The sequence below is a fragment of the Hemicordylus capensis genome, chromosome 3, assembly GCF_027244095.1.
Source record: "Hemicordylus capensis ecotype Gifberg chromosome 3, rHemCap1.1.pri, whole genome shotgun sequence".
NCBI classification, from domain to species: Eukaryota; Metazoa; Chordata; class Lepidosauria; order Squamata; family Cordylidae; genus Hemicordylus; species Hemicordylus capensis.
In genome coordinates, this window is record NC_069659.1 from 184,169,184 (window position 1) to 184,179,727 (window position 10,544).

General features: G+C 42.5%; 1 long non-coding RNA gene across 1 annotated transcript; it reads right to left on the reverse strand.

The window, feature by feature from the left end:
* Nucleotides 1–3,137: 3,137 nt before the first annotated feature.
* LOC128349374 (uncharacterized) lies at nucleotides 3,138–9,194 on the reverse strand. Its single transcript, XR_008318781.1, has 3 exons — nucleotides 9,140–9,194; nucleotides 8,666–8,717; nucleotides 3,138–3,486 (listed from the first exon to the last, which is right to left on the reverse strand). It is a non-coding gene; the product is annotated as an uncharacterized LOC128349374 (long non-coding RNA).
* Between the last annotated feature and the right edge of the window lie 1,350 nt (nucleotides 9,195–10,544).

Here is a 10,544-nt window from a genome sequence, read left to right on the forward strand (position 1 = left end):
TGATCTTGGTTTTTCTGACATGCTTTTCTTACAGAGTTGTATGATCCTGGGATGAAGAATAATTTCAGTCTTTAAAGCTAGAAAACATATTGAATTTTGGGTTTTATTATTTCCATTTTCATTGTCCTTTTTTTAGAATCATTCATTCTGGTAATACTAATGGGGTCTTTTAAGCTTGACATAGTTTAGGGCATCAGCATGTCCTAATCCAGCCCTGCCTAGAGTCTATGGATTGATTGCAGCAGAGGTTTTCATAAGCCACAAAACTGTTATTTCCACATGATAGCCTGAAGTGAAGCTCCAAATTTCCAAGGTGAGAGAGAAGACCATGTGCAGGAGTGGGAGCATCCAGAAAAACACAGTAGACACGGTAGACTGACACTGGCTTAGAGTCAAGTGTGGGTGACTTTAAAAAAAAAAAGACAAGTAGACCTCAGAAAACACACACACACACACACACACACACACACCCCGAAAATGGGCTTTTCAGTGGGAAAATTACTCACTGAGGCTATTCACATGCGCAGTGGAAACCGGGCTAAGGGCACCTGCTGAGAAGCCCACTTAATCCCCCCCCCTTAAATGAGGTTAGTGGAGCGAGCACAAAGGAGACCGCTGACCAGGAGGTGATGGAGGAGACCCCCAACCAGGAGGCTACAACAAGACTCAGATGCCTGCCAGGACACCATGAAGATCACATCCTGGGCTCTTCGCAGCCAGCTCCTGCCTTCTCCTCCACCCCTACCCAGCGGCAGCACAGCTCCTGCGCCTCCACACTGCTCGTGTGGAGAACTATTAACATACACTTATTTTCTCTCAACAGTGAGGCTGGCATCTAACCAGTACTCAAGGTCTCCCAGTCCAAAACCTTCTGTCATTTACTACTTCTGACACTATTGTCAGTTTGGAGGCTTCCAGCAAGGGATTTTGCAATACTGAAAATGGAGTACATGGAATATGTCCTCTGTTCATCCCTTCTAATCTGTACTGCATCCCTGAGTATTTAAAATGATGCAGCAGCTCTTTATTAGGAGTAGATCTCCTTCATTAGAGTAAATAGGCACCTGCTACCTATGTGGGCACCACACCAGTGCCTCCTTAGTTTCACCATGTTCACTAGTCATGCCACTGCCTGACTGTGAATGAGTTTCATGGCTGCGTGGGGATTTTTACCCAGATTGCCTAGGTCCACATCCAATGGTATGTGCCATATTGGCTCTCGTTTAGTCCATTGCACTATGGATGTAGCTACAATCCGTCTCAAACTTTGCAGAATAATGCCTTTTCTCTTCTGAAATGTGAAACAGACCCCCCCCCTTTAAAGGAATCTGCTGAATAGAGCAGTATAAGCTTTTTTGTGGTTTCCTTTTCAACACCCTGCTCACAGCAGAAGCAGCAAACAGTAGTTACTGTTTGTGTTGCTCTGAATTAACATCAGCATTGCACAAAAGGGGAAAATTAAGAAGGCTCAGAAGTAGGATGATGTCCTGTCCTCTACAACAGGGATGGCCATTGGTATCTGGCCTCTGACGTTATGTTATCTGGCTCCCAATACTTTTTCAAATTGTAATTGAATCTCTAATTGTACAGTGACTGGTGCTGCTTAAGATATATGCATGTTGTAGAGTCAGGGTGAGGACTGTGAGGTAGCCATATGCAAATGACACCCAGTTATTCAGGACTGCGAAATTAACACAAAATTAACATATATTAACATATGTTAACATAATTAATGCCACCCAGAGTCTTCAGAGTGGGTGGTATATTAAATGTTTCAAATAAATAAATAAGGAATTCATGGCCACAAAATGTGTGATGGAGAGCTCTCTATCCATGGGTATTGAACTGTAATTGAGGCTCCATGTTTGAAGACAGCATGCCGCTTAATATCAGATGTTGGGGGCAAATGACAACTGAAGAGGCCTCTTGCCTTCTGATGCTGCTTGTGGATTTACCAGAGGCATCTACCTAGTCAATGTTGGAAGTAGAATACTGGCCTGGATAGACCTTTCTTCAGCAGGGCTTTTACATTCTTACTGGCTCATATACCATTGTAATACAATGTGGGTAGCTGGAGCACCACCCATGCTGCTGCACACATGTAAACACCATCAACAGTGTTGCACACCAGGGCAGCTCCAATCCAGCATAAAGTTGCACACACCAATTGCACAACAAGATACCCATTATTCCCAGTGGGCATCCAGTTGCACAATGACATTTGCACTGCATTATGCTGGAGTGGAGCTGCCCAGGTGCACAACACCATCAATGGTGCCCCAACCACCCACCTTGCATCGCGAAATGTGTGTGAGCCATTATCATATTCACACTATTCATGATATTTAAAGTATTCTCTGTTTCAGAGATCAAAACTGCTATTTTTTGTTTGTTTGTTTTTATACAGAAGCAGTGAAGGGAGAGGAAAAGTCCAGTTAGATGTTATCTGAGTGGTAGAAATACATCCATACTGGAAGCATACCCTCCCTTGATTCCAGGCAGAAATTGGGAATTTTTCTCTCTTCAGAGGTGGAGGGATGATGATGATGATGATGATGATGATGATTAACAAGAACAATAATAATAATTAATAAGCGTTTTCTCTGTTTGCTAGGATATTCCATCTGCTGCCTGTCTGTATCTCTTTGTGCATTTGTAATTGTCTTCCCTTTTTTCCATGTGTATTTGTTTTTTATCTTGGCTGTTTCCCCCTAAGCATTATTTTTTTAATATACTACACCAGTGTATCCCTCTGATACATGCTCAGTTTAATTACGGCTTCCTATCATGCAACTACCAAGTATAACAATACTCAGAAAATGATAAGGAAGTCCCTGCAGATTTCTTGCAAATTCTAGGCACAAAGCCACAGCATTGTTTATCTGTTTTGCACTAATGAAAATTCAATACAGTTAAAACTTTGTTAGCAGCAGTGCTCCAAGTATATGATACCCAAATCATATTCAACATCTGGGTATTTGTGATTATTTGAAAAATGCTTTCCACTTGAGGAGTGAGTTATCTTAGCGTCCTTGGTGGGGAACAGCTTTTGTTGTTGCTGTTATCATTCCTGAATCTTCAGAAGGGAAGCAGGCTATAAATCTAAGTCAATACAAATAAGCTCACCAATCTAGGGCTGTTGTCAGGTATTCTGGGGCTCAAGCCAGTAGCCCTGCAAATCAGGAACTTTTGCCCTATTCCCTGTAGCATCGAGGCTGCTGGCCAGAGGAGCAGGATACTGAAGGCAATTCCAGCTGGGAAATGCACACAACTGCTTATAGTTCATCTTGGTATTGTAGAGCTAATCCAATGCCAGTGGCAGGTATAAAGACTCTTTCCGTAGTCTGTGCAATGTGATGCTGAAGAAAATAATTTGATGTCTTCTGTACCAGAGGATTGCTCACGCTGGCAGGAGTGTAAAGATAAACAGTTTTGGATGCTATCAATGTGGCATGGAGCACTCACCACAGGAAAGCGTTCAGTGGCCTATCCAAGAAAAGGAAAAATGTTCTTTTTCTCAAGCTCTGTTCACGCATTATGTTTGACACATATACACTCTGTGCATGGTGTATGCACGTACAGCAGTGCACCTCCTGTCTGTACCATGAATTTGAGGGACCTGTCTGTATCCTGGTTCACTTTTAAAACAAATCACAAAGGCATGTACAGTCATTCACGCAAAAACATATACATTTGTATAGACACCTGGAGGGGGGAGGGGGAGAGCAAGCACCAATGGACTAAGTCTAGGGGAAGAGGGGATTACTGTGGCCTAAGCTACCCAGTACCCTCCTACCTATGCTGCCCAGTCCTAGTACCTACCTACCTACATCCCTTTCCCCAAACTAGGCCCTATTTAAAAGAAAGAACTCTAATATAGCCAAGGGGGATTCTGGTGGTTGTGTGTGGGGGGGGTGTCCTCACCAATCTCACATCTTATTGTGGTGTCTTCAGCTGGAGTATGTCTGACCAGGAGCTCTAGGCAATCAGGCCAAGCACACACTGGTACTCAACAGCCAGTGGGGGTGGGGTGGGGGGAGATGGTGGCGGGCAGGTGGCACACCTACCCACCAAAATTCCCTCCTTGTAAATGGAAATCTCTCCCTTTTTGTCCCCCCTTTGAGATCTAGGAAAACCAAATTGCTATAGCAGCAATAGCACAGCATATTATACTAAACGCTGAGGGGGAAACCCACAAAACCAAGCCTAATTTCCTCCTGTTCTTCTTCAAGAGAGGCAGAAGGGCTCTCTCTCCCTCTCCCTCTCCCCTTGCCAGTTGCTTTGAATACATTTTGAAATTCCCTCCAAAAGTGTTCCCTCTCCCTCCCTCCCCCCGGCCAATGGGCGCACAGTTGCCCATGACAACACTTGATTTTGATGATAACAAACTACCAAGAAGCAAGGAGATTGCAAGCCAATTGGAAGCCAGTGCTGGCTTCAGGAAGGGGAAAACAGCCTGCCAAAATGGCACTTGAAACAGTAGAAATATGTCAAGCTCGAAACAGGCCCCTAATTTTAAGGGTGTTTTGTTTCAAACTCAAAACACTCAAAACAGCCCATTTCGAGCTCAAAATGGTTTGAGCATGAAACATTTTGCATATCCCTTAAATTAATCACGTTTGTTTGACTTTTAATATTATTTAATGTTTTATGCGGGTTTGACATTGGTTTTATCCTGCTGCTTTCTTTGTTCTTATATTTGAATTTCTTGGTTTTATGTTTATTATGGAAACACATTATTTACTACATAAACAGATTTGAGTACAAATTGTTTTTAGAAAAGCAGTATAGAAATATATTCAATATATTAGATTTAAGAAACAGACACCAGCATTTTTGCATGTTCTACCACAATCTGGCATATTTTTGGAGTATACATTACATCTTCAGAGGATAATATAAAAACATAAGAACAGCCCTGCTTGATCAGGCCCAAAGTCTATCTAGCCCAGCATCCTGATTCTCACAGTGCCTCTGGGAAGATGCCTCTGGGAAGCCCACAGGTAAGAGCTGAGGGTATGCCCTATTGTTGCTCCCCTTCAATAAGTATTGAGAGGAATCTTGCCACTTAGGCTGGAGGTGGCCTATAGCCCTCAGACTAGTAGCCATTGATAGACTGGTCCTCCATGAATTTAGCAAAGCCCTTCTTAAAGCCATCCAAGTTGCTGGCTGTCACCTCATCTTGTGACAGAGAATTCCATAGGTTAAACTGAGTGCAGTATGAAAAAATACTTCCTTTTGTCTGATTTCTTGGCAATCAATTTCATTGAATGACCCCTGATTCAATCCACATGTGTTGGATTCTCTGATGGCACACAGTTTCTTCATAAAGATTCCTAAGTAGAATCTATGTGCCATACAAAAACCTAATACAAAATACAAAAATCCAGAGGATCCACATTCTCTGATGTCAATTGTGTTGGATTCTCTGATGTCACATAGATTTTACATAGGGATTGATTATATAGAATCTATGTGGTATCGAAGAATCTAAACCCCATTATTCCCAATAGGAAAAATACTAATACTTTTTTAAAAAATCATTTAAAATTGCCCCTTTGACTGATTGCTTTGGGACTCGGGTGGTAGTTGGCACCCTTGGGAGCCTACCACACACCCCTCTTTAGCACCCCTAGGTGCTACTCTGCTTGTGTGGAGAGCTTCATTGTGCTGTAATGCAGCACAGCAAACACAAACAACGGGAGCTTTTGAGATTCCCTGGAACTGCCCTATTCAAGGAAGAAGAGTAACTGGAATTTCTCCTAAGGACAGAATGTTGGCTTTTATTGCCCTGTTTCCTTAAGCCAGTGTGCTCCACTTGGTCTCCAATGTCCCTCACTTGTTTTCCATACTTTGGATGCTGCAGCTGACACTTGCCATACCACTTTAATTCTTTAAAACTACTTTAAAACTACTTTAATTTGGACACTAAGCTACACTTCCTCTTAGCAGTTATACAGTTAATCTTGTAATGTAATTTTAGTAATAATATCATTTTAAGTTACTCTCTTACTCCATTGTACCCCTTACCCTCAAATAAAACCTTTGTTTTTGAACTTCAGCAATCTCTCTCTCAGTTCTTTTTCCTGCAAGCAAAGCTTTGAACAACAATTATTCTGATGTGGAACTGCTCCACTCTGAGCTAATTTCCTTACACAGAGCCTGAACGCAATTTTGGGATGTTCAACAATCACCCAAGGACAGTTCCATTAACAAGATGGTCACTCTTCCCTAAAGGTTCCATGACACTGACATCTGGCACCAAGTCCTGGACACTCATCAGGATTAAGTCCAAGGTCATCTTCTCTCTGTTTGGTTCCATGAGCAATTGTTCGAGGGCACAGTCATTCAGCATTCCTAGAAATCTGGCCTCTTTGTCATTACCCGACTGTGAATTTACCTAGTCTATGTGTGGGTAATTGAAGTCACCCATTATTATAGCTCTGTCTCTATTTGACGCCTGTCCGATTTCTTTCTGCAACTCCCAGTCACTGTCATCCAGAGGGCGATGACATGTCTCTAATAGCATATTTCCTTTCAGGCCTTGTATTATCACTCATAATGATTCTGTGAAGGACTCCGGTCCTTCTAGATTTTCTAGTTTATTGGATTTTATCACTTCTTTAACATATAGTGTCACTCCACCCCCAATTCACCCCTTCCTGTCCTTTCTATAGAGTTTATATCTAGCAATAACAATATCCCATTGATTCTTGCTGTTCCACCATGTTTCCATTATGCCCACTATATCTGTGTTTTCATTAGCAACCAAGCACTCCAGCTTGCCCATCTTGGCTCGAAGGCTTCTGGCACTGTCATATAAGCACCTATAAGCTAAATCTCTTACCTGTTGTGTGCTATCTTCCTCTGACCTGTTAACACATCCTTCTGTCTGTTCTTTACCTGGTTCTACTCTATTGCCTTCTGGTTTATGTGAAACATCTGCACCCTACATCTACACAAGGGATGGCATTTGCCTAACCAGCTCCTGTAGGCTATACCCTAGGCACCATTTTATAAGCTGCTCTGCAACATTTTTATTTTATTTTAAGCAACAGCAGTCTGATTCCATCTTGGTTCAAGTGGAGCCCATCCATTCAACTGGAGTCCATCTTGTCCCAAAATGTAGCCCAGTGCCTAACAAATCTAAACTTCTCCTCTCAGCACCACCATCTCATCCATGTACTAAGACCTCTCAGCTCCACCTGTCTTGGTGGTCCTTCACATGGAAGAGGTAACATTTCTGATCAAGCATTATATAAAGAATTGTGGATTCTTCATGCTTGGGTGGTTGCCAAAAGGACTATAAAACAACACTGGAAGGACAAATTTACTCCTGAACTGTAATTTTGGATAACTGACATGTGCTACTTGTCAGCATTTGAACTGGATTTTTTTTCCTGACATGGCAAGGTAAAGAAGAGGAATTTTCAGCTATTTGGTTGAATTTTAATAAATCGTTTATGCTTTGAAGCATAAAATATATATCCTTAGAAGAAGGTGCAGTCCACCTTAAGTGGCACAGTGGGGAAATGCTTGACTAACAAGCAGAAGGTTGACAGTTTGAATCCCTGCTGGTACTATATCGGGCAGCAGTGATATACGAAGATGCTGAAAGGCATCATCTCATACTGCACGGGAGGAGGCAATGGTAAACCTCTCCTGTATTCTACCAAAGAAAACCACTGGGCTCTGTGGGCACCAGGAGTTGAAATCAACTTGACAGCACACTTTACTTTAGTTGTATCTTATATTTAAGTATTTTTTCTTTTTCTTTTTCTGTTTCAATTATTACTCTCCTTGATCATGTTTATGCACTGTTGTAATTTCATTGCAAGGAAGGAAGGAAGGAAGGAAGGAAGGAAGGAAGGAAGGAAGGAAGGAAGGGGGAGCATTTATGAGAATACTACCTTGGGGGTCCTGGACTTCAATTTGCTACCTAGCATCCTAGGTTTTGCTTCCAGGACCTCCCAACTACATTTACCAACATTGTTGGTGTTGACGTGCACCACGACAGCTGACTCCTCCCCAGCATTGCCTAGCAGCCTATCTAGATGCTGCATGACATCCTCAACCTTTGAACCAGGTAGGCAATTCATTGTGTGGTCTACGGACAGGTCACAGACCCATGTCTCTATACCCCTAATGTTCGGAGGAGTATCCCCTCTGTGATAGGATATGGACTCACCATCCACAGGAGGGTTCCCTTCTAAGGGAGCATTTCCCTTTTCCTTAGAATAATGTCCAACTTCTCTGAGACCTCCATTCTCCATGACAACACAGGAGCCATCAGCCTGGGAGTTGGATGCCTCTATCATGTCCCTGAAGGTCTTGCCCATGTACCTCTCTGACTCTTCGAACTTCTCCAGATCAGCCACTTTTGCTTTGAGGAAACGGACTTGTTCCCCATGAGCAGGGAGCTTTTTGTACTGAGCACTCACCCACAACTTCTGCCCATCAACCAGATAGTCATACATGCAACACTCTTTGCAATACACTGGGAAGTGCCCCCTCCCCTGCTGGCTTTCTACCATTATGACTGGTTTTGTTGGTTTTTTAAAAAGATATTTGGAGATTGTTTGTTTTAAAGTTAGATCTTAGCTGAAGTTGTCAGCTGTTCAGTAGTTTAAATGTTCTTTCCTGAGAAAGTGGGAGTAGTACTTACCTTCTTTTCCACTGGGCTCGATGTGATAAAGAGGGGCTCCTTTCAGGCTCTCCTGCAAAATTGTTATGATACCCATTTACTAGTTCCTGTTTGCTAAGTTCTGGTCTCTAACCTCCCTAGTCGCCTCCTCTGCTAGACAGTAGGCTTCAAACTGAGGCAACCAGGCTCAACAGAGATGTTCCCCTCCAACCAGATGTGACTCACCTAAGCTCTAGTGGGCTCCTCCCACTCTTTCTCTCCAGACAAAAGAGAATCTAAAATTGAAAGTGACTCAGCACCCAAACAAGCCCTGGTAAAAAATAAACCCTGGGGAGAAAGAAAGAAAGAAAGAAAGAAAAAAGACACAGACACTGGGGCTTCTCCTGTACAAAGATACAAGCCCCTCAAAATATCCCCCTACTCCTGTTTGTTTGTTTGTTTGTTTGTTTGTTTGTTTAAAGAAGAAAAAAGTTGGTTTCTAGAAAGATTTGCTACCTTGTCATGTCTGCTTCTCCTCTTCCCAGAGCAGGCTTCAAACTGAGGCAACCAGACTCAACAGAAATATGGCCCCTCCCACCAGGTGTGACTCAATTCAGCCCTTGTTGGCTCCTTCCACTGTCTCTCTCCAAGCAAAAGAGAAACTAAAACTGAATGCCACAGACAGCCACAAAAACAAGCCCTTGCAAAAAAACAGACAGCCACCAAAACAAGCCCTGGCAAAAAATAGACAACCCCCACCCACCCACACACACCAGGACTTCTCCCCTAAAAAGATACCGGTCCCACAAAATCTCCCCCTCCTCCTGTTTGTTTGAAGAAAAAATGTTTTGTTTTTCTAAGAAAAGTTTGCTACTTTCTCAAGTCTACTTCTCCCCAGAGTAGGCTTTAAAAAAGAAAGAAAGAAATTCTTCAGGTTTTGAGTGTTTGTATCTTAAAGTGGATTTAAGTGACCCTGGTTTTGTATCTCATCTGTTTCTATTTGTTTAAGGACTTTAAAATATCAGTTTAATTGGGCAGTGACATCCTTAGCAGACATGGAGCGAGGTATGAATGCAAATAATATCCCTTGGGACAGAGCCTCAGGGGGCCTTACCAACAAAGTAATGTAAAAAGCAGAGTGATTATCTGGTTGGGCTATCACAAGAAATAATAATTAAAGAAGTACTGATGATTGTCTCTGACATTCCACTGAACTGCTAATTTGCAAAAGTATAAATCTGGGAATTAAGTGGTCAAAGGTACCTTTTTATACAGATCCCTCAATAATGAAGTCCAGATTTATTTATTTTTTTAAAAAGAGCTTTGGATAGTGTAAGGAAATTTGGCCTCTGGCAAACAAAGAAAAATTGTTCTCAGCTTTGGTCATCCTACTAATATGTTGTGGTCAACTTCCAGAGCAAGGAACAGCATGCAGAAAGAATACTGTTATGCTAGCACAAGTGGATGGCTTAGTTGTATTAAAAATGAGGATTGAACAATAATGCTATTGCACTACGATGTGATAGTGCTTTTTGCTAGTACTGCTTTTCTGCAGGCTCCCAGAAGCCTCTCTGCTTATGTTTGAGACTGCAGACATAAGGGTCTCACTTTTGACATGCTCAGGAGCCTCACTGCATCATGAGTCCTCATGATGCAGTGAGAATCCTGAGCTTCTGGAATGTCTCCTCAGGACATGATTTGGGCTTTAACTGCCACTGGTTCTTTGAGCCAGTGTGTTCCATCTGGTCTCCAGGGCACCTCACTTAGTTTCCATATTTTGGAGTCTCCCATTACTTGGACGCTGCAGCAGACACTTGCCATAGCACTTTGCCATGTTTTGCTCTGTGGGCCACCCTTGCTTCCAAGCCCTAGATCAGCTTTCTTGCTGGATCCAATCTGCACAGCCTTGCTCACTACTACC